The 24,673-nt window shown below is 37.9% G+C and overlaps 1 pseudogene; it reads right to left on the minus strand.

Annotated features, from left to right (window-relative positions):
• Nucleotides 1-4,464: 4,464 nt before the first annotated feature.
• LOC133245202 (craniofacial development protein 2-like) overlaps nucleotides 4,465-24,673 on the minus strand; it is a 47,333-nt pseudogene continuing 27,124 nt past the window's right edge.

Consider the following 24,673-nt stretch of genomic DNA (forward strand, 5'->3'; position numbering starts at 1 on the left):
CATGCCAGGCCTCCCTGACCCTCACCATATCCCGAAGTACTTCTTTAGGGGATCCTAAAGAGAGCTCACCTGTTGTCCAGGCCCTCTTCTCTTTAGATGTTCCTAGATTCTAATTTTCTATTATTGTCAAAATTTCTACTTAGCTCCCCAGTCTTTAGCCATCATTTACGGTTGAGTTTCTCAGTCTCTTAGCTACATCTTCAGTTCAGTTCAGTCAGTCAGTTGTGTCCGACTCTTTGCAACCCCATGAATTGCAGCACACCAGGCCTCCCTGTCCATCACCAACTCCAGGAGTATACCCAAATCCATGTCCATCGAATCGGTGATGCCATCCAACCATCTCATCCCCTGTCATCCCCTTCTCCTCCTGCCCTCAATCTTAGAGGCTACATCTTAGGAGCTGGAGAACTGGTCAAGAGGAAAAACAATAATGATGGTTTGACTTATTTCTCTGATCGTACTTTTCTCTAGGTCTTTTCCCCCCAAATCCCCACTACCTTAATAGTTCTTGGGTGCCTTTAACACACTTTAAAATTGTCATGTTATCGATCTTTTTCTTAGTTGAAGAATGTGTCTAGTCCCTCAGTGCCAAAGGCAAAGGCATACTCTCTGAACTTTTATAACCTAAGCATCCTTTCCAGGTCAATACCTGTGCTCTAAACTGACTGTTTTAACCTACAGGGTAAGTATTGCTGGGCTTTCACATCTTAAACATATTCTTTCACTAAATCTCACACATGTCCATTATTTTGGAATAGTTAAACAGCCTTACAAATAGCTATGAAAAGAAGAGAAGCAAAAGCAAAGGAGAAAAGGAAAGATATACCCATTTGAAGGCAGAGTTCCGAAGAATAGCAAGGAAAGATAAGAAATCCTTCCTCGGTGATCAAAGCAAAGAAATACAGGAAAACAAGAATAGGAACTACTAGAGATCTCTTCAAGAAAATTAGAGATACCAAGGGAACATTTCATGCAAAGATGGGCTCAATAAAGGACAGAAATGGTATGGACCTAACAGAAGCAGAAGATACTAAGAAGAGGTGGCAAGAATCAGAAGAACTATACAAAAAAGATCCTCATGACTGAGATAATCACAATGGTGTGATCACTCACCTAGAGCCAGACATCCTGGAATGTGAAGTCAAATGGGCGTTACAAAGCATCACTACGAACAACACTAGTGGAGGTGATGGAATTCCAGTTGAGCTATTCCAAATCCTAAAAGATGATGCTGTGAAAGTGCTTACTTATTATGCCAGCAAATATGGAAAACTCAGCAGTGGACACAGACTGGAAAATGTCAGTTTTCATTCCAATCCCAAAGAAAGGCAATGCCAAAGAATGCTTAAACTACCATACAATTGCACTCATCTCACATGCTAGTAAAGGAATGCTCAAAATTCTCCAAGCCAGGCTTCAGCAATACATAAACTGTGAACTTCCAGATGTTCAAGCTGGTTTTAGAAAAGGCAGAGGAACTAGAGATCAAATTGCCAACATCTGCTGGATCATGGAAAAAGCAAGAGTGTTCCAGAAAAACATCTATTTCAGTTTATTGACTATGCCAAAGCCTTTGGCTGTGTGGATCACAATAAATTCTGGAAAATTCTGAAAGAGATGGGAATACCAGACCACCTGATCTGCCTCTTGAGAAATCTGTATGCAGGTCAGGAAGCAACAGTTAGAATTGGACATGGAACAACATACTGGCTCCAAATCAGGAAAGGAGTACATCAAGGCTGTATGTTGCCACCCTGCTGATTTAACTTATATGCAGAGTACATTATGAGAAACGCTTGGCTGGATAAACACAAGCTTGAATCAAAATTGCTGGGAGAAATATCAATCACCTCAGATATGCAGATGACACCACCCGTATGGCAGAAAGTGAAGAAGCACTAAAGAGCCTCTTGATGAAAGTGAAAGAGGAGAGTGAAAAAGTTTGCTTAAAGCTCAACATCCAGAAAACTAACATCATGGCATCTGTTCCCATCATTTCATGGCAAATAGATGGGGAAACAGTGGAAGCAGTCACTGACTTTATTTCGGGGGGCTCCAAAATCATGCAGATAGTTACTGCAGCCATAAAATTAAAAGACGCTGACTCCTTGGACGGAAAGTTATGACCAACCTAGACAGCATATTAAAAAGCAGAGACATTACTTTGCCAACAGAAGTCTGTCTAATCAAGGCTATGGTTTTTCCAGTAGTCATGTATGTTTTTGATAGTGGGACTATAAAGAAAGTAAGGGCAGAATTGATGTTTTTCAACTGTGGTGTTGGAGGAGACTCTTGAGAGTCCCTTGGACTGCAAGGAGATCAAGCCAGTTCATCCTAAAAGAGATCAGTCCTGAGAGTTCATTGGAAGGACTGATGTTGGAGCTGAAACTCCAATACTTCGGCCACCTGATACGAAGAGCTGACCTATTGGAAAAGACCCTGATGCTGGGAAAGATTGAAGGTGGGAGAAGAAGGGGATGACAGAGGATGAGATGACTGGATGGCATCACCAACTTAATGAACATTAGTTTGGGTAAACTCTGGGAGTTGATGATGGACAGGGAGGCCTGACATGCTGCTAACACCAGCAAGGGGGACACTCTCCATCCCCTTTCTGATGTCTATGTCAGAAGCTTTCTCTGTTTCTTTTCTTACTTTAATAAAACTCTGCTACACAAAAGCTCTTGAGTGATTAAGCCTGGTCCCTGGTCCTGAAGCTAAATCTTCTTTGGAGATCAAGAATCTGACACCATTCACCATAAGCTATCATCTTGGGGGCTTGTCCGGGATCTTCAGGACAAGGTAAGAACACTCAGAGCCCTAGTCTCTCTGCTTTCTCAATATGCACGTTTTCTGCTTTACTTTACTAACTACAGTGTGCTTGTGTGAATGAATGACATGCCCTGTGCAAAGCAAGTGATGAGCCATGCCTTCTCTGCGGTTTCACGATGCCATGTAATGACTGAAGGCAGCCTCAGAAAGGCGAGACTTGATGGGGACTTATAATGACCTGCCAATGCCAAGAGACACCCAAGGTCCCTGCGAGGGGAGTAACCAGAAATGGGCAAAGTGTGTGGACTGAACTTTCCTTTCTCGGTCACCTTTTCCTGGTGTTTTTGACCATTTCATAATTATGTGGGGTATTAGAATTACTAACCTAATCTGTCAAATCATAGACTCTCAAGGGACTTGTAATCCATGCCATTACTCTGTACTTTTATTTAGACCTCAAACTATATGGATGGAAGCGCCTAGCCTTACTAGGAGCTGAAAGTTACAAGAGCATGTTTGGGAGTGAGGCAGAGCTCTAGTTCCAGAAAGGAGTCTCAAGCTAGAGGTCACCCTCTTGGCTGCCTGCCTCAGGGCCCAGCAACCTGAAAGTGAGTCTTTGTCACAGCTCTGTCTCCTATCTATGTGAATAGAAGCTCTGCTGATGACCAGGAGGTTTGTGAGGACACAGATCGGGAATTGCAGGATTGCAGGATCTGGTCAGACTGGAAATGCAATGGGCTCTTCCTTTGGTAGCGCTAGCTCTTAATGGACCAGAGCAGGCTCTCTGATGGTTTTTGTCTCAACTCCTTAGATATTACTTTCTGTGTAATCCATGGAAATGAACTGGAAGGATTGGTCCTAGTAGCTCGAGGACAAAAATCACTGTTTCCTTGCTGGCCAACCCTCCACCACCTCTTTTGCTGTTACATATACTGGTGTGGTGACACTCAGGAGGGACATCTTGGTTGTTGTTGGTCCCTTTATGACTCACCATTCCTACTGCGGGCAGGACTGTACTCAGGAATGTGCATGGGCACATGTAATATGGATGCTTCTCCTAGTAGTCCTAGTTTGGGAAACATTCTGGGAAACTACTCTGGCAAATCAAACAAAGATCTTTGTGGTAAAGAACTAGAAATCAGTCTGGGATGCCATCAGGTCTACTGCTGGTGCATCTCCATCCCGCCTCGGTGGTGGAACTGGGAGGGACAAGTAAGATGCCGGTGTTGATAAGGAACAGACTAAGTCCGACCAGGGAAAGAAAGCTTCGGTGGAGAGTCTGTCTGCACCTCCATCTAGAGCAGGGAAGGACGCTTCCAGTGGAAAAAAACCACGGTTGTGGATGCTGCTTTTTTCTCTCTTACAGATGGGAGCTAGCTGTTCCAAAACCATTCCTTTAAAGTGTATTAAAAAAAAAATGCTGGGACAAGTTTGATCCCCAAAATTTAAAAAGGCATGCCTGATCTTCTTCTGTGATACTGAATGGCCATGGTATCCTTTGGAAGATGGGGAAGGCTGACCTGTTGAAGGATCTCAATTATTACTATTTTACAGCTAGACTGGTTCTGTAGAAAATAAGTGAAATGGGTAGAAGTGCCATATATGTTTGCCTTTATCTCTCTGAAAAACATGCCAGGCTTATGTCCTAAGGGTGCAGATTTGGGTGTGAAACCTTCAGCTTCCTCCTGTCCTCTACTTTGCCTCTGTATCTGGGACTTCCAACTGAACAGGTTGAGAATTAGGGGTTCCAGGAGGGGTTGCCTCAGTCTTGGTAGAAATTCGAACAGTACCAATTGTGGTTGAGACTATTTAGAGAATCCAGAAAAGTACGTAGAAGCCTTTACGGGGCTAACTTTACTTTATGAACTTACTTGGAGAGATGTAATGTATGTCTTGGGACAGACACTGACTCCTGACTCGAGAACTAGAGTTTTGGGGGAAGATACTACTTTTAGAGAGAAATGGCTTGAACGTGAGACAAGGGGAAAGAGGGAACATGAAATAGCCCTCCTTCCTATTAGAAGCCAAGCAGTTCCAATAACAGAGTCACTTTGTCTGATGTATTCTTGAAGGACTTAAGCAAGCACATGCTGAGATTTTAAACTATGCTAAGTTGTTTGACATAGAGCAGGGAGAAAAGGAAATTCCTGATAAACTCCAAGTATAGACTACAAGAGGCTCTCCACAAGTTTACTGACATTGATCTTGAAAGTACAGAAGGAGGAATGATCTTAAAAAATAGATTTCTCACTCGATAGGCTCCAGATATCTGCTGTAAGTTATGAAAACAGGTGTTTGGACCAAATCAATCTTTAGATAAACTGTTACAGCTGGCTCAGATGATATATTGTGGTAAAGAATAAGAGGAGCAAAATAGGAGGAAAACAAGAGCCAGGTAAAAGACTGAAGCCCCAACAATGTTAGACCTGCTCTGAAACAGCCTGAGTAAAATGCCCAGAGGGACCCAGGTAAAAAGGGATGGGCTTGCTATTACTGTGGAAAGGAGGGGCATCTCAAGCAGGATTGCCCTCAGGCATCCAAGCCGCCCCTGGCTCCATTACTGGTCTGTAAAGGACCACACTGGAGAATAGACAGCTCTCTGAGGTGTAGGCCTCAGGGGTTTTACTCTCAAGGCAAATGGGATTTAAGGTGCCCAGGGGTCCCCACACAAGCCCCCATCATAATAACTCCTGAGGAACCCTGGGTATTAATAACTGTGAAGAGCCAGTCAGTTTTCTTTTGGACACTGGGGCAACTTTCTGCTCACTAAAGCCTGTGATCTGATTTCCTCTCTATTCACTACCATACTGGGATGAGCCAAGCATTATGTCAGTCATCCTTTAAGTTACAACTGGGACTCTGTGCTATGTTCAAGAGTTTCTAATCATGCCAGAGTCTCCCTCACCCGTTCTGGGGAGGGATATACTGAACAAGGTCCAGGCCTCTGTTTTCATGATTATGGAACCAGCTATTTTTAATAAAACAAACTTTAAATCCTAGTATGTGGGCTGATGGAAAAACTGTGTGTTGAGCACAAAATGCTATTCCTGTCTTTATCAAGCTCAATGACCCTCACCTATTTTCCCATCAAAAGCAGTATCCACTAATGCCCGAGGTTAATGAATGGGCTAAATTTTACTGTACTGACTTCTCATGATGTAAGTGGGATCTTAAACTCTAAAGCTCAAAGCAACAATGCTCCATCTTTAAAGCTGCTGTAACTCAAAAGGGTCAAAAGTTATAAGAACAGAATATCACTTACAATGTTCCTGGAGACCCAAATCTTCAGGAAAGGTTGAAAAGGCTAATGCCATTATTAAAAGACACCCATGTAAGCTAACTCAGGAAACATAAGACAGTTGATTTGAAGTTTTACCATAGCTTTAATGAAGGCTCAGACTGCCCCTAAGAAGAAGGGACTATCTCTATGACAGACTTTTTGTGCACAGATATTGTCATTGATCCTGAAGCCTTAAAATTAGCTGTGTGACTCAGTTTTTAGCTTTTCAACAGACATTACTGGGAGGTTAACTCATGACCCAGCCTTTGAGTTAAACAAGCCACTGTTTGAGCCAGAAACCAAGATGGGCCTGAGAATCTAGGTAGGCTTGCTTCTGCTACTCCAAAAGGCTTGCTTCTGGTGACTTTTGCTGAATCTGCCATTTGACCCTCAAGAGAGTGCCTTCCTGTCCTAGACTCATCACTATGCTGCATTCCACAACTGTGGGTCTTCGGAGCACTCCCCTCCTCATCAATTGAAGACTTCCCATGGTGGGTTTCTCCACTTCAAGGAAAGGACTTTCTTCAACTCTAATAATACTTTCACCAACAACAATCATGTGATGCCTCTTCTCGATCTGATGACATCTAATAATCCTAAAAATCCTAAAATTATGGATATAATGTAATTTTTAATTCTGATTATGTTTTAACTTGGTTTAATGACTATTTTTAGAGAAGGCAATGGCACCCCATTCCAGTACTCTTGCCTGGAAAATCCCGTGGATGGAGGACCCTGGAAGGCTGCAGTCCATAGAGTCACTGAGGGTCAGACACGACTGAGCGACTTCACTTTCACTTTCCTGCATTGGAGAAGGAAATGGAAACCCACTCCAGTGTTCTTGCCTGGAGAATCCCAGGGACAGGGGAGCCTGGTGGGCTGCCGTCTCTGGGGTCGCACAGAGTCGGACACGACTGAAGCGACTTAGCAGCAGTAGCAGCAGCAATGACTATTTTGCCTTACATCTGTAACTGTAAAATGGGGTTTGTTTGTAACCATCTGAAAGCTTTTAAGTTACAAATGGTTGTCCAGGTGCCTACGAGTGCCACAACCTCCTGCAACTATTACGTGTGGCCCCTGGATCAGAAACCCTCAATATGAGGGTTAAGAGAATATGTTGCCTCAACAATTTAGGGACCATGCCATTCAACAGCAGGAAGTAGTTATGGAATGAAAATGATGCTCCCTTCCTTTGACAACATAATTCTCCTAAAAGAAAAGTGGGGAATGAGAGAATCAATTCCCATGCAGGTTGATAAGAAGTCCAGGGTTCCTGAGGAGGAGAAAGAGGTCTGGGGCTCTTGAAGCAGAGATAGGGGTCCGGAATTCTCAAGGAGGAGGAAAGGACAAATATTCTTTTATTCTCTACATTCCTTAGTCTTAAACATAAAACCATTTTTTCCCTTAAACCCTGAATTGATGATTACACAATAAACAACTCAGTTTAACTCTGTACTAAGGATTATATTTTCCACAGGGATGGTCTTGATCCCTATCTCCTGTACAATGTCACGAACCTCCATCCATAGTTCATCAGGCACTCTGTCTATCAGATCTAGTCCCTTAAATCTATTTCTCACTTCCACTGTATAATCTATGGGATTTGATTTAGGTCATACCTGAATGGTCTAGTGGATTTCCCTACTTTCTTCAATTTAAGTCTGAATTTGGCGATAAGGAGTTCATGGTCTGAGCCACAGTCAGCTCCTGGTCTTGTTTTTGCTGACTGTATAGAGCTTCTCCATCTTTGGCTGCAAAGAATATAATCAATCTGATTTCAGTGTTGACCATCTGGTGATGTCCACGTGTAGAGTCTTCTCTTGTGTTGTTGGAAGAGGGTGTTTGCTATGACCAGTGAATTGTCTTGGCAAAATTCTATTAGCCTTTGCCCTGCTTCATTCTGTATTCCAAGGCCAAATTTGCCTGTTACTCCAGGTGTTTCTTGACTTCCTACTTTTGCATTCCAGTCCCCTATAACGAAAAGGACATCTTTTTTGGGTGTTATTTCTAAAAAGTCTTGTAGGTCTTCATAGAGCCATTCAACTTCAGCTTCTTCAGCATTACTGGTTGGGGCATAGGCTTGGATTACCATGATATTGAATAGTCTGCCTTGGAAACAAACAGAGATCATTCTGTCGTTTTTGAGATTGCATCCAAGTACTGCATTTTGGACTCTTTTGTTGACCACGATGGCTACTCCATTTCTTCTAAGGGATTCCTGTCCACAGTAGTAGATATAATGGTCATCTGAGTTAAATTCACCCATTCCAGTCCATTTTAGTTTGCTGATTCCTAGAATGTCGACATTCACTCTTGCCATCTCCTGTTTGATCACTTCCAGTTTGCCTTGATTCATGGACCTGACATTCCAGGTTCCTTTGTAATATTGCTCTTTTTGATTCCAGAAATAAAAAGACACTTACTTCTTGGAAGGAAAGTTATGACTAACCTAGATAGTATATTGAAAAGCAGAGATATTACTTGGCCAGCAAAGGTCCATCTAGTCAAGGCTATGGTTTTTCCAGTGGTCATGTATGGACGTGAGAGTTGGACTGTGAAGAAAGCTGAGCGCCGAAGAATTGATGCTTTTGAACTGTGGTGTTGGAGAAGACTCTTGAGCATCCCTTGGACTGCAAGGAGATCCAAGCAGTCCATCCTAAAGGAGATCAGTCCTGGGTGTTCATTGGAAGGTCTGGTGCTGAAGCTGAAACTCCAATACTTTGGCCACTTCATGCGAAGAGTTGACTCATTGGAAAAGACCCTGATTCTTGGAGGGATTGGGGGCAGGAGGAGAAGGGGACAACAGAGGATAAGATGGCTGAATGCACCACGGATTCGATGGACATGAGTCTGAGTGAACTCCGGGAGTTGGTGATGGACAGGGAGGCCTGGCGTGCTGTGATTCATGGGGTCACAAAGAGTCGGACACTACTGAGCGACTGAACTGAACTGAAGGATTATATAACAACAATGTATCCTGCTTGAGGACAGTTTCTCCTCCCTGAAAAACCTTCTGGCTAATCCTTTCATCTTAAAATATAAATTATGGGAGTGGGTCTAGTAAGATCTTTACAACCTTAAGACATTCTTTTGATTTATTGTAATAATTAATTAAAAAGTATATAACTCCCTTTCTAACACCAGCCAGGGGGGCACTCTTCATCCCCCTTCTGATGTCTATGTCAGAAGATTTTTCTGTCCCTTTTTATACTTTAATAAAATTCTGCAACCCAAAAGCTCTTGAGTGATCAAGCCTGGTCCCTGGTTCTGAAGCTAAATCTTCTTTGGATATCAAGAATCTGACACTGTAAGCTGTCAATGTCTTTAGCATAATATGTCTTAACAAAATTTATGTTTACTTTTTAAACAAAGGTTATCTGGTTGCCGCTTGACAGTTCGAATACCAGGAGTCTAATGATTATGTGTTTGCCAGGAATGATGGGAAAGTTGAGGCTACTGCTGAGCATACAGATAAAATCAAGCACCACAGAAAATATAAAGAGGTAATTGTCAAAGAATCTGGCAGGTTTTAGACAGTATGAGACAGGCTGCATGTAGGGGAAAATCATAAATTTGGCAGGAAAGAATAGAAAGGAGCTTGTAGGTATTTTGAAATATTAAGGAATCATCTTGGAATCTTAAAAAGAAAGTCAAAGAATTGCATACCTGGAGTAACCACATAGATTTTATGGCATGTTAAGGTTATTTTTGGATGACAGAGGATGAGATGGTTGGATGGCATCACCAATTCAATGGACATGGGTTTGGGTGGATTCCAGGAGTTGGTGATGGACAGGGAGGCCTGCAGTGCTGTGGGTCATGGGGTTGCAAAGAGTTGTACACGACTGAGTGACTGAACTGAAGGTTATTTTAATATGCGTGTTTTAAGAAGACTATATGATATTATTGAGAGAAAAAAATCCTATACTTATTTTTTTCTCTTTCTGAATCCAGTAAAATGTCTTAAAAGTTAGAGTTCAAAATTTGATTTGTATCATCATAAGCACCTAAATATGTAAACTGAGAAGAACAGTTGAATAAAATCTAATAGCTTCATATCATATAAGCTAATCTATAAATTATGTTTTCACATTGAATAAATAGATATATAATTTTCTTTTTGAGGAAAAGAAAAATAAATAAATAAAACTTGTAAACAGACACATATCTATTTACTTCCTCCAGCAAAGGAGTATTAGATATCCAGCAAGCAGTTATAGTGGAGAAGAAAATGGCAACCCACTCCAGTACTCTTGTCTGGAACATTCCATGGACAGAGGAGCCTAGTAGGCTACAGTCAATGGGGTTGCAAAGAGTCGGACATGACTAAGCAACTTTATTAAGCAGTTACAGATATCCAGTAAGATATCCAGTAAGCAGTATTAGATATCCAGTAAGCAAATAATTCTATTGATTATATGAAGCTTTTTAATTAGAAGCAGTAACTTGAGAATCTGAGATAAAATTCTCTCTGCCATTTATTAGCTATACAATAAATCCGAATCTTATAGTTTCTCAATTTTCTCTACCTGTAAGATGGAGAAAATGACATTATTGATTGTGAGAATTAAATTCAATACTAATAATATGTCTAATCCTATGCTTGGCACACAGTATGTGTACAAAGGAAAAACTAAGAAGTAAAGAAATAATCCAAAAGTAATAAATGTAAATAAGTACCCAAACTGGGAAATTAGAATTATGTAGGAGAATTTAAATGAGACAGTTCATGTGTACATGGTCATAACATCTCCTTAGATGTTATTTTTCAAAATAAGCAAAAGTGTAACACAAAAGAGTTGTAGGCTGATATTTTTTAGAAAATTAAAGTATCTCCTTTTTATTTTACTTAGTTTAGCCAGAATAAATGAAACAAATTAAAAAAAAAGGGATAACCAAGAAAGGATTAATTATAAGGTTTGGCTAAAAAAAAGTGCTTAATTTATCTCATTGTGACATAATCTTAGTATTTTTATTTAAAGAGATGTTTGTTTGCTTCTCACAAAAATTATAGTTTTTGACTGTCCTACAAAGTAGGGATGCTAACGCTGGCCTTATATACAGAAGTGTACTCATAAATATTTAATAACCTACTTTCCAAACCGGGGAAGCCATGATGTATAATATTTTCTGGGCTCAATACTTCCACCACAGCTGATTTCAAGCTACATATGTAATGTTGGCTAGTTCACAAAAGACCAGAACATTTAACAATTCTCTATCACCAGGTAGTAAAAACTGGCTTCTATTTTTTATATCATATGGGTATCTCTTAACAATTTATACTTAAATAGTTCATACTTATTTTGTTGAACCTACCCTCAATTTATTCCTTATGGATACCCTGTTTTCTTTTACTCATATAAACATTTTATAGCTTAATTACTGATGATTTGATAATGTAGCTTACCTTAAGGATTAGCTGTAAAGTAAAAAGAAATATATTCTCTCATGGAAAGAAATCAAGGGCTTCTTATTCCAAGAGTATCATCAAAAGTCAGCTCAAGTTTGAGATATGGGATTTGGATACTTTCCTTAAAATTAATAATTCAGTTAAATCATTGGGGCAACAGTTTAGAAGTCTTGATCTTTAAAACTAAAACAATTCCAACTTTTTTCTTAAGTTTCATTTTCCATGGGTAAGAACAGAAAATAAAATTAAATAGAAGAAGATGAGACCCTTAATACAAGAAAAAACACTGCTTATGTTGTACAATCAGAGTTTCTGCCTCGTGGCTTAACCAAATAGAGAGAATATGAAACACATAAAGTTCTGAACTATTAATATCATTATCCAGTCAGGTTTCTCTGTTGCTAATAGAAACTTCTAGGGACATGCCATGGGTAGCTTCTGCAATGTTTCCTGATGTTAGCTTTGAAAGTTCAACTTCCTAATTTAAATGTCCAGAGTCTCTAAAACAAAAGACATGTCTCCAAGGGCTAGCTTGAGGGTGTCTTCAGGACAAGTGATAGCAGGAGTTCTATTTTGTACTTGGATTTTGTATCTTGGCATAGAGATTCTGATTCTTCCTCTGGCTCTTTGCAAACTTGTATTTACAATACTCTATATCTCTTTCTTTTTTTGTGAAAAGTGGCACATTGGAGCAAAACATGAAACAGGCCTTTTGTTCTCTAATAACAAATACTTAATCCTTACAAGATATGTGAGAGTTTGATCAAGGTTGGTGTGTGACTTTGGGCAAATGATATTGCTTCATGCCTGTCCCTTGTGGTTGACATGAGTGTACAATGTGTATGCTGCCTGCTAAAGGAGTTCCTATTCTGTTTTTATTGAATTTTTGTAATTCATTAATGTGAATTAAGGTGACATGACTAACTATACAATTAATTTCTAAATTATTTGCAAATCAAGCAGAAGGAATTGTGTATTGTAGAAATGGAGATTTAACCTAAGTTTCATGTATAAACATCATGAACCCTAGTTTACAAATTCAACTGAGCAATATATATCAACTTATATTTTTTAGCACAAATGTAATATGGCCTTGAACTTTTATTAGGTTTTTTTGAGAGAGGCTTCTAGAAATTGAGTCAATCTTGATGTTTATTGAAAACTGGAGCAGATTTGCAAATCTCTAAGGTGAATGGCACTGCACTTTTCACTGACCGAATCATGAATGATTCTTTGGAATCTGATGACAGTGCTCTTCTTTGTCTCACATAATATGTGGAAATTTTTATCAGGTCTGAGTCCTTCCAGTGACTGGAGTCTAGCTACTTTGTGCTTACTATAGAACTATCCTCTGTACATGCATGGATACTCAGTTACTAAGCTGTGTCTGACTCTGTGTTATCCTCTAGACAGTAGCTTGCCTGGTTCCTCTTTCTATGGAAATTTTCAGGCAGAAAAACTAGTGGGTTGACATTTCCTTCTTCATCTTCCCAACCCAGGGATGGAACTCGTGTCTCCTGGGATTGGCAGGCAGATTCTTTACCAATTGATCCACCTGAGAAGCATAACTCTCCTGTTTAGAATCTTGCCATTTTATTGGTCCAAGACTTCAGGAAATACTAAGGTTTTCTCTTTCCCTGACTCTCAACTCGCTAGTATTGTTTGAGGGTCTCTCTATTTCTATCTCAATCCTTCTACTTCCCTCAATTTTTTAATCTCCCTTACTTTCTATCTTTAGAAATACTTCTTTGCACCCTGTGCTTTAGCACAATTTCTATTACGAGCTGAACCTTTGAAAAATATACGGTGGAAAAAGAAATAGCTTATAAGCAGCTTCTACTTTTGATCTCTAACTATATGTCATGGTCTGCATGATTGTGTTTCTTCCAAATTCGAATATTGAAATCCTCTCAAAGTGATGTTATTAGTAGGTAGAATCCTTGGGATGTATTAAGAGTTTGAGCCTAAGAAGTGATTAGGTCATGAAAGTGGAGCTCTCAAGAATGGAATTAGTGCTCTTATAAAAGAGATTGCACTGAGCTCACTATTCCCTTCCATCATGTAAGGATAATCTTATGTCTGATTCAAAAGAGGACCCTAGCGCTACAATACTGGCACCCTTATCTTAGATTTCTAGCCACCAGAATTGTGAACATTAAAATTCTGCTGTTTATAAATTACCTAGTCTGTGTTATTTTGTTATAGCAGCCCAAACATACTAAGACATTAAATTTTTCCTAAAGCAAAGGAGTACAAAATGACCTAGAAACATTTGTGGATGGTGTGTTTGAATGCAAAAGTATATAGGTGAGTGAATTTGCTACTAAGTCCAACTTGCTCTGCTTCCTGCAAGAGAGGCTAATAAATCCAAGGGATGAGATGTTAAAGCAAAGAATATGACTATTCAGAAAGCCAGTTGACCCAGAAGATGGCAGACTAATGTCTCAAAATAACTATTTTGCTGGGGACTGGATGTCAGGTTCTTTAATGGATCCAAGATGGGGGGAGGTGAGGAAACAAAGGTAAACGGTCATTTAATTCCTATTAGAAAATAGCTCCTAGAATGGCAAGCCACAGGCAAAGGAATGTGATAGTTTCCTTTCCTTATAGTCATTCACAGGTGGGCAGAGTCAGCATGTCTCCCTGTGAACTGAATAAAGGCTCTTTAGTTTAAGGGTCAGAGAGTTCCAGGAAAATATCTACTTCTGCTGTATTGACTACCCCAAAGTCTTTGACTATGAGGATCACAAGAAACTGTGGAAAATTTGAGAGGTGGGAATACTAGACCACCATACCTGCCTCCTGAGAAATATGCACGCAGGTCAAGAAGCAAGAGATAGAACCAGACATAGAACAACAGACCGGTTCCAAATTGGGAAAAGAGTAGGTCAAGTCTGTATATTGTCACCCTGCTTATTTAACTTATATGCAGAATATATCATGTGACAGGCCCAGCTGAAACAAACACAAGTTGGAATCAAGATTGCTGGGGGAAATAGCAATAATCTCAGATATGTAGATGACACCACCCTTATGGCAGAAAGTGAACAGGAACTAAAGAGCCTCTTGATGAAAGTGAAAGAGAAGACTGAAAAAGTTGGCTTAAAACTCAACATTAAAAAAACTAAGATTATGGCCTCCAGGCCCATCAATTCATAGTGAATAGTTTGGTAAACAATGGAAACAGTAGGAGAATTTATTCTTTTGAGCTCCAAAATCACTGGAGATGGTGACTGCACCCATGGAATTAAAAAATGCTTGCTCCTTGGAAGAAAAGTTACGACAAACCTAGACAGCATATTAAAAAGCAGAGACATTACTTTGCCAACAAATATCTGTCTAGTCAAAGTTTGGTTTTTCCAGTAGTCATGTATGGGTGTGACAGTTGGACTATAAAGAAAGCTGAGCGCCAAAGAATGAGTGACTGAACTGAACTGAACTGAGACGGGGCAGGGTTCTCTGAGGCAGGCTATTATGTATGAGATTATAACAGCAAAAATAGCAAAAACAAGGGTTATAGTCAGAGCATGGAGTCAAAATTAACCCTTCCCAGTTACAGATGAGCATATAGCTATTAAAACAACATTAATGCCTCATTAAATTATCATGCTATAATCAAATTTTCATTAATTACCTATGCAATCTCACATGAGCTGTGAGGGCAGAAGATAAACAAGCAATTACAGGGGCGTGTAATTGGTATTATGAAAAGGGAAGTAAGGTAAGATGGGAGAACACTTTATGAACCTGTAAATCATGTTTCTATAATACAACATAAGTCATAGAATTAGCTAAACAATGAACTAAGCTACATAATCCCAGAAAAGACTCGAAGCAAGTCAAATTCTTTTGGTCAGTACTTGCCAAACCTTATTGTCTCAGGACTTTTTTGCATTTTTACAAATGATAGAGGCTCACAAAGGCATCCTCAGCTTTGCTATGGTGAGTTATATCTGTTGATATTTATTTGCATGCTAGACATTAGAACTAAGAGAATCTTTCACATATTTTAACTAACTTGTTTAAAATAACAGTGCAAATGTCATTATACTTAATATATTTTCATGGAAAAATAACTATATTTTACAAAAACAGTGATAAGAGTGGTATTTTATGACTTTCTTCAAATCTCTTCAATGTCTGGCTCAGTAGGAGACAGCTGGATTTGCATGACTACTTCTGTAGCTCATCTGCTGCAACATCATGTCAAGCAGATTTTAAAAATTACACTATGCACTTATAAAAGAATGAGGATAAAAAATACAAATAGAAACTTAATCTTGCTGTAGAAAACATTTTATCTCACTGACCTTTAGGAAGCAGTTTGAGAATCCCAGGAACCCAGGGCCATATTTGGAAAACAAAAGAAAATTCTGATAAGTGGAAGTAAATAGAAAGAGATAGTTACTTTGTGTTCCTTGAACTACAGGTTTGACAAATTAGAGGCCTACAGCTAGATTTCCCTTCAAGTCATTATGAAAAGAAGCAGCCTTTGAAAGAAACATACTTACTTCCAATCACACAGCTCTAACTCTCATGTCTTCTCCCTTGAAATAAATCCTTGCTTATTACAAACAGAAGGATTTAAATACTTCCACACTTATTAAATAGCATTATATCACTGACACCATTCATTTCTTTGAGCTTGACTGGATTTCCAATCCTGACAGCAAGTCATCATAAAGCATTCACAATCAGTATTGTTACCTAAACTGTGACAGAAAAATTTAATGATAGTTTAGTAGGAACACTTAAGAAAAGCGTAGGGATTTGATGGGAAGACTACATGACTTCTACTGAGATCTGAATAGATAGTTTTACTAAAAATAATTATTCACAGTGAATTTGTAAAAGATGTTATAGTACTTATCTTTAACAGTGTGGAATGAATACAAGAGGTGTCAACCTGGTATATTCAGTTTTAAATTTAAAGCAAAAGCTAGAAATTTCTGAGAAAACTGCAAACCATTAAACAAAAATTACTACTGGCCACCAAGACCAATCTAATTACCACTGGTGGAAAAAGGCGTCGTTTTACATAAATGTATTTATTTCAATAATTATGCTGAACATGATAAAGTGAACTAAGCTTGTAATGAAATCCACTGAAGTGTATAAAAGTGTTCCAACCTCTGTCAGTCTAAACTATCAAATATAAATTCAGAATTCGGAAATAATCAGAAGCAACTGAAAAATAATTCCTCATTCCCCAGCACTTCTGAATATGATAGTCTCAAAGCAATTCCTTGAGTGCTTGTCATTCATGTCTTGTATACTAACTCCCATTTTATGTCAATTATTGTTTTAAAAGACAGATATCAAGATTTCTACTGCATCCCTAGTACTATGTAAAGACATGAACAAGTAATTAACAAATATTTTTAATGACTAGGAAACAAAATATGACAGAGCTCAGCCCCTCAAGTAGTTCATAGTATAGAAAAAGACACTAAGGTAAATATACAGTTGCATAAATGATATACATAGATATACATAGAAGCAGAGAGAATATAATAAGTCATTCTGTGTTGAGGAGAATGGCACAGAGAGAATCCAGAGGAGTAGCATATGAAAAAATAAAAAAAAAAAACCTTTAATTAGACATTATACATTATCTAGCACAAATAGGAAATTATTTTTTTCTTAATGTGGTTTGTTTGCAAGATAGGCAGAAAGTTAGGACCAGAAATGTTGACAAAAGACAGCTGTGATCAGCATACAACTCCATCATAAAGGTTGAATAATATAATATTTGGATAGTGGGAATGTACTGAAGCTTTCAAGCAAGGAAATGACAAGATTCATTGAGGGTAAATGAGAGCTGAAATGAAAAGTAGTTGTAGATGGCACTAATTTATTTACTTTTTCTCACAATTACCCAAAGTCCCCTTTATTATAATTCATAGAACAACCAGACAAATATTGACTCTTCCCATACTCTGACATCAAGGAGCAATGCATATGTCCCAGTTTTGAATAATAGGGTCTTTCTATTGAGGTAAATATTGGGCAGGTAAATGTCCTCAACAGGACATGACACACAGGCAGTGCCCAGCAGTGGTAGTAGCCATTGATAGCAGTGGCTGTACATCCAGCAATGAAATCTCATAATATGTCTATGGCATAGTCTCTTTTATGTTATCAACTGCTCCTGGCCACATTTTCCAGAGTGATTCTCTTGTCTTCCTATTAATTCTCTGAAGTCTCCTGCAATTTTTTTTCCATTCATTTTTTTGCTTGTATTCATTAGCCAGAGTAGTTTTCAACTGCTTGAAACCCTGAACTCTTACTATTAACAGGTAGACCAGGCACTAAATAAAAAGTGGAAAAGAATGCTCTGTGAGCATTTGTGATGTTTTAGGTTGATTATCAACAAATTTCAAAGATCAGAGACATGTTGGGGAGTACTCAAATCACACTATTATGATAGCATTAATGCTGTAATAAAATGGCTCCAAAAATAGAATGTGAATTTTTGTGAGCAGCTCCTGATGTGACAAGGGTCCATCTAGTCAAAGCTTGGTTTTCCCAGTAGTTATGTATGGATGTGAGAGTTGGATTATAAAGAAAGCTGAGCACCTAAGAATTGATAATTTTGAACTGTGGTGTTGGAAAAGACTCTTGTCAGTCCCTTGTACTGCAAGGAGATCAAACCAATCAATCCTAAAGGAAATCAGTCCTGAATATTCATTGGAAGAACTGATGCTGAAGCTGAAACTCCAATACTTTGGCCCCCTGATGCAAAGAACCGACTCCTTGGAAAAGACTCTGATGCTGGGAAAGATTGAAGGCAGGAGGAGACAGTTGTATGGCATCACTGACTCAATGGACATGAGTTTGAGCAAGCTCCAGGAGTTGATGATCAACAGGGAAGCCTGGTGTGCTGCAGTCCATGTGGTGGCAAAGAGTCAGACACGACTGAGTGACTGAAATGACTGAACTGATGTGAACCATAAGTTTGAAATTTGGAATTTAAGTAAATGGATATTCATAAATTCCTAACTCCACTTTAAGGAAAGTAAATTCAGACTCTTTAAGGTTGAACACTATATGGGAAAATTTCAAATACTGTATTATATCTCCACAAATAACCTTTACTGTGCCTCTATTTCATAAAGCATTATTATTATTCACATGTGTCTCGCTGTTATGTAGACATTAAGGGTTTGGAAGTTAGAAATCTTGCTTGCTTGTTTTTTATACCTGGGCCCAGAATTTTCAGGAATCTAGAGAGTGTTCAATCAGTGTTGCTAATTCATAATAGGAGTTTTCCCTGGTCCCTAGTATCTAAAACTGTTACAATCTTGCATCCGCTATTATCAAACAGGTATGATATGTACAAATTGATTTACTATCTCTGAATTTTGTTTCTCAGCTCGAGCTGTTGAGTTCCTTATTCTGAGAAAGTCCAATGTAGTTCATATGAAAAACACTGTTTTGTTTTCCCTGAAAAGAGTTGTAATGTGTGAGAGCTCAGATGCTCAGTCGTGTCTGACTCTTGGATAAAGTCAGTGTGATAAATGATTCAGTAATTCCTTTCAAAGATTGCAAGACTGTATTTGTTGTATTATAATAGTGATGAATCACACTGAGTACTTCTTTCATAAGGAAAGTTACATACATATTAATGGCCTTATGTGTTGTTATGAGGCAAGCATATTATACTTTATTATATACAAGAGAAACATGATTTGACTAACAGTAAAACCCAATGTTCAGTACCACAGCACTCTAAATGGAGTTTTTACTGTATTACCATTTTTATTTGCATTTATTAAAAAATCCAAACATTTTACAATATGGTTCACCTAGTTTTCACTGTAATACATATTTTTACCACTAACAAGGAATTATGTACAGTTTGTTTTTGCATTTATGAATAATAATTTAATTTAAACACACGTAAAAGATTAAGGCTTGGAGCTCATCAAACTTGAATACGCATATTTAGCCAGAGCAGCATCTCAAAAAAATTGTTTTTGAATGGCCCAAACCACATCATATATATTAAAGCTTTGCTGTGCATTTTGCATCTTTGATAGAAAAGATTTTGCCTTGAAAAGTTGGCAGTTCACATTATGGTAAAATACACACTATGCAAAACATTATAAAAATAATGTGCTGTCTGGCCTTTTTGGCAATACACATATATAAATGTGTGTTGTCATTGTATTACATGTCAGCACATTTGGTAAACTGAATTTTTGCATTATGATGTTTAATTTCAGGATGCAGATGACACCTGCCTTGTACACTTCTCAGTAAGAGCACAGAATTGCTTTATTGGCAAACTCATTTGGATAAGAAGATGTTTGCAGTGCAAAGTTTCTCTCACTTACATCCTAATAGAATGTTATGCTTTAAATCCATATTGACTTTGCTAATGTTGAAAAAGTGCTGTATTAAATAACTTATGAGCTTGTTTGCATAAGTTAAATCATTAGCTTCTTTTCCAGGAAGCAGATCTATAATTACAAATGACTCATGTATTTTCCATTTCTTAAAACATCCAAGAGAAGTAGCAAGGATCCACACCAAAAAAAGAAAGAACTGTATCAGCTCATGTTTCCACAAATACTTCTAGATAAATTATGGCATAGCTGAAATCACATTGACCCATCCATCTGACAAGATTTTGCTAATAATGCATTTGTGCTACTTGCTAGTTTTAGCAAGCAACACAATGTCTCTGAACTTGTATTATTCAATTGGCAGAATAGCATTAAGAGCAATTATTTTGTAGAATCATTCTGAGGATCATGTCTGTAAAATATCTCACATGATTTGAATGCTAATAAATAACTTAAAATAGACTAACTTTACCTCTAACATTTTCGTGCAATTTTCATTAGTGGTAATACATTTTGAAATTGTTTATTTTACCCAAACTGTAAATAAATGAGTAAGCTAGGCATATTTCTCTCACAATGGTGTTATCATTTCTCCATAACAGAATGTCCATGTTTTGTTATGCTTTGTTTGATTATAAGTGTAAGGCATAAGGTTAAGTTCTAACTTTGTGGTTGCTGTGTCATCAGAACTTAGCACCTTTCTTGGCACAAAACAGATATTCTATAAATGCCATTGCCTGTAAAGACAATTGTTTTTCTTTACTTTTAACATTAAGGTCTGATAAAACACTTAAGACATAAGAAAGGAAAACAAAACAAATACATTTTGAAAAAGACAACAACTGACTGCTACTCTGGCAAATAGCATTTTCTCAGACCTTTCAATTCAAATACTATACTTACAAAATGAAAAGTATTCTTCAAAGGAGCTCAGAAACACTAGTGCATAAAAGGGATTTATCGCTTCAATTGGAATTTTTACAAGGTCAATGGGAATAAAGAAAAAAATCCATTTTTTTACTAATATCTACAAACTTTATCTGTTAAGGAATAGTCTGAGTAGAAAACTATATTTTCTGAAAGAGCTAATAGATGTGTATGTTAGAAATGTAAGTGAAAAAGAATGTGACAATATCTTAGTGAGGGATTCCACAGGCTAGAGTAAGTTTATTGGGTAGAAACCTCCTGAAATGTGGTTGATATACTCAGTATTAAGCAGAATTACAGTGCTACCACCAGAAGAAATCAAGAAAAAAAACAAATTCCAGGTACTCTAGATAGAACCATTTCCTATTTGGCATCCAGGACTCCACTTTCCGTGGTTACTCAGAAGGTAGAGAATCTGCCTGCAGTGCAGGAGACGGGTTTGATCCCTGTGTCAGGAAGATCCCCTGGAGAAGGAAATGGAAATCCACTCAGTATTCTTGCCTGGAGAATCCTGTGGACAGAGGAGCCTGGTGGGCTACAGTCCATGGGGTGGCAAACAGTCAGACATGACTGAACAACTACACACACACTTGACTACTGAAGCTCTAGTGTGTTCCCTGAACAAGGAAGAAGTTTCAGGTATGCCAGTGCTTTGAATAAGATTTCTAGTTTTCTAGATTCTGTATCACTGTTGTAACAAGTGAAAAAGGAGTCCTAGAATTCTGCATGCTTCCAATAAGGTCTTAACCAAACCTTTCCTGAAATAATCTCAACCAACCCACTCTAGAACCATCTATAAGAATAACATTTAATCCTTTGATCACCCTTTATGTAAATTCCATCAAGATCCCCAGGATTACTAACTTGTTCTACATAATCTCTATTGCCTATTATCCAAGGGTGTTGACTCCATCCATAGTCATTCTTCAACTCCTGACACCACTTCAATGTAATTTCTGGAACTCTTAATATCAGCAGTAAAATCTTAAAACTTTCTTGTTTTAATTTTATTTTTAATTGGGGGATAATTGCTTTATAATACTGTGTTGGTTTCTGCCATGTATGTATCAATATGAATCAGCCATAGATATACATACGTGCCCTTCTTCTTGAACCTACCTCCCCTCTCCTACCCCATCCCATCCCTCTAGGTTTCAATCTAAAGTCTTATTCAATATCTTGATGACTTTTTTTGCACCCTGACCACCAAGACAGAGGCGACATTTCTTGTTACTCACTATCACTTCCAGACCTTTCTTTCTCATTCTTCCCTAAAAATCTGAAATGTTTCTTTAACCACCACGTTGGATCCCTTGATCTTTGTAAATTCTGGCTCACTGTTCAGTTCAGTTCAGTCATTGTGACCCCATGGACCGCAGCATGCCACGCTTCTCTGTAATCCCTCCTAAAATAGATATTAGCAGTTCTAGTACTAAGATAGTTTATCTTTCCAGCACTTTCATATTTCAACTGCCTTGATTTCTGCTCCCTTCAATGATTTTGCTTGCCTCCCTTTCTTAGCAATACATTGCTATTTTTATTCACAGAACTTTCTCAATCTCACATTACTTTAATCTCAATTTCGAGTCCCATAAATTCTAAGCACAAATTCCTAATAGTTCACTCTCCCAAGTACTTTAACATTTCTTTCATACCAACCATCCTTATTAATTGCTTTTCAACCCTCTTATCTTTTTACTTCCCTCCTTTCTAGCTTGAAGTAAGATTAATTATTATAATTATTTCCTTTCAGACAACCTCAGTTCCCTCGGCCCTTTTTTGCTTCTTCTTTCACCTGTCAAAACCATAACCCTAAAAAAATAATTATGCTGACTGTTCTCATTTTGAAATCATAACCACAAACCTCAAGCGGCTCTTTAATGATGTGAGCAATCATATTGCATTTCCCTTTCAATCTCTCTCTCACTCGCTTAGACTTCAATTTTGTAAGTTCTTCAGTTTGATCAAGCTTGGAGCTTCTCTTTTAAAATGTCAAAATTATTTGATGACGTTGTGTCAATTGAAGTTGGAAAATGGAAGTTAGAGTAGATCTTGTAAAAGTTCACATTTACATTTACTCATTCACTTAACTCTATGGTCACTCTCCAACTTATTCCTCTTATTGGAGATAAATTGCCCTTGTTCCTAAGTAAAGCCAAGGTTTCTGCATGTGTTACTTGCTGTTCAGTTGCTCAGTTGTGTCTGACTCTTTGCAACTCCAGGGACTGCAGCACACCAGGCTTTCTTGGCCTTCACTATCTCCCAGGGTTTGTTCAAACTCATGTCCACTGAGTCAGTGATGCCATCCAACCATCTCATCCTCTGTTGCCATCTTCTCCTCATGCCCTCAATCCTTTCCCGGCATCAGTCCTGTCCAATGAGTCGGCTTTTTGCATCAGGTGGCCAAAGTTTTGGATCTTCAGCTTCAGCATCCATCCTTCCATTGAATATTCAGGACTGATTTCCTTTAGGATTGATTATTGATTTCCTTGCTATCCATGGGACTCTCAAGAGTTTCCTCCAGCACCACAGTTTGAAAGCATCAATGCTTCGGTGTTCAGTTGTCTTTATGTGTATTAGATTCTATTTTGTAACATATTTTAATGAATATACCTCCAGCAAGTCAACCACTACTTTTGCATCATCAACATTCATTTGGATAATTCCTATCAGATAACAAAAGCTTTTCTTCTCTCCATTTAAAACAATTTAAAACCTTTCTTAACCCAGCAATTTTCTCTATTTGCTGTCTCATTTCTTAGCTTCCATATAGAGTAAAATTTTCTCCTCTTTCTTTTCTACTTTTCTTTTATAAAGTTTTAAAATTTAGATATTATTTATACAAAATATAAAATAAATGTATGGTTTAAAAATTATCTTAGAGGCTCCCTGAAAGTCCAGTGGTTAAGACTCCATGCTTCCACTGCAGGGGACAAAGATTTGATCTCTGGTTGGAGAACTAAGTTCCCACAAACTGTGTGGTGTGGTAAAAAAAAAAAAAAAAGAAAGAAAAAAGTTTTAGCACAAACTAGCTTATTACTGCACATGTCAAGGAATAGAAATTAACCAGATACTCAGAAACCCTCTAGAGCAGCCTCTCAATCACAAAGCATTCCTTTCATCTTAAGAGTTATTTTTGTTTTGATCCTTATTATAACCAATTTTTAAATTTCTCTTAGACAGTTTTCTATTCTTTTTGAATTATTGGCTTGCGCTCATTCTCTATAGAAACACTGTTTTGAATTTTGCCAATGGCTTACATGTTGCTAAACCAATGAGTCCTCATCTTAGTTAATGGATTATTATTTGACTATTAACATCTATCTACTTGTACACCACATTCTCTCTTCTTCCTTATTCTTCTGGCACCTCATTCTCCTTTGTTTATTTTTATCTTACTGAATTTTAGTACTATTATTATTAAAAACATCTTCTCAAACTTTGAAGTATTCAGTACAGTTTTGTTAATCATATGTGCACATCATTGTATAGAGGTATACAGAATCTTTTCATCGTGCTTAACTCAAACTCTATGCTCACTGAACAGCAACTTCCCATTTCCCTCCAATTCCTGACAACTGTTATTTACTTTCTGCTTCTATGGACTTGACTATTTTATCTACCTCATATAAGTGGAATTATCACTATTTCTCCTGTAACTGGCTTACTTCACTTAGCAGTAAGTCTTCGAGGTTTACCTGTGTTGTGCATTGTGGGATTCCCTACTTTCTCAAGACTGACTTTTATGACACTACATGTATATACCACATTTCTATATCAATGTACCCACTGGGGAACATTTAGATTGCTTCTACCTCTTGCTATTGTCGATAGCGCTGTAGTGATCATGGAACTGGAAACATTATTTCAAGATCCTGCTTTCAATTATTTTGGATAAATACCTAGAAGTGGTATTGCTGGATTATATAT

This window comes from Bos javanicus, chromosome 3 (genome assembly GCF_032452875.1).
Source record: "Bos javanicus breed banteng chromosome 3, ARS-OSU_banteng_1.0, whole genome shotgun sequence".
Taxonomy (NCBI): Eukaryota; Metazoa; Chordata; class Mammalia; order Artiodactyla; family Bovidae; genus Bos; species Bos javanicus.